Genomic DNA, 290 nt, shown 5'->3' with positions numbered 1-290 from the left:
TATGAGCTCTCTTTTCGTCCATGCTAAACCCGTTATCCCTAAAGGCCTAAACTATACTTTGCCTTTTACTATTTTGAATCGATAAGTTGTGAGCTTGTAGATTGGCTATTTTAACTATTCAAAAATGTTTTTAAAAATAGTAAAAAGAAAAAAAGAAAAAAAGGGAAGGGAAGGGCCCCTTATCACTTAGGGATTGATTGATTGATTGAAATATTTATTAACAGTTTGCAGAATTACAGTAGCCTACATTTCAAGCACAAACTCAATACGAAGACTGTTAACTGTGAGTG

Source organism: Protomyctophum parallelum (genome assembly GCF_964188405.1).
Source record: "Protomyctophum parallelum genome assembly, chromosome: 20".
Taxonomy (NCBI): Eukaryota; Metazoa; Chordata; class Actinopteri; order Myctophiformes; family Myctophidae; genus Protomyctophum; species Protomyctophum parallelum.
Note: the sequence above shows the minus strand (reverse complement) of the source record.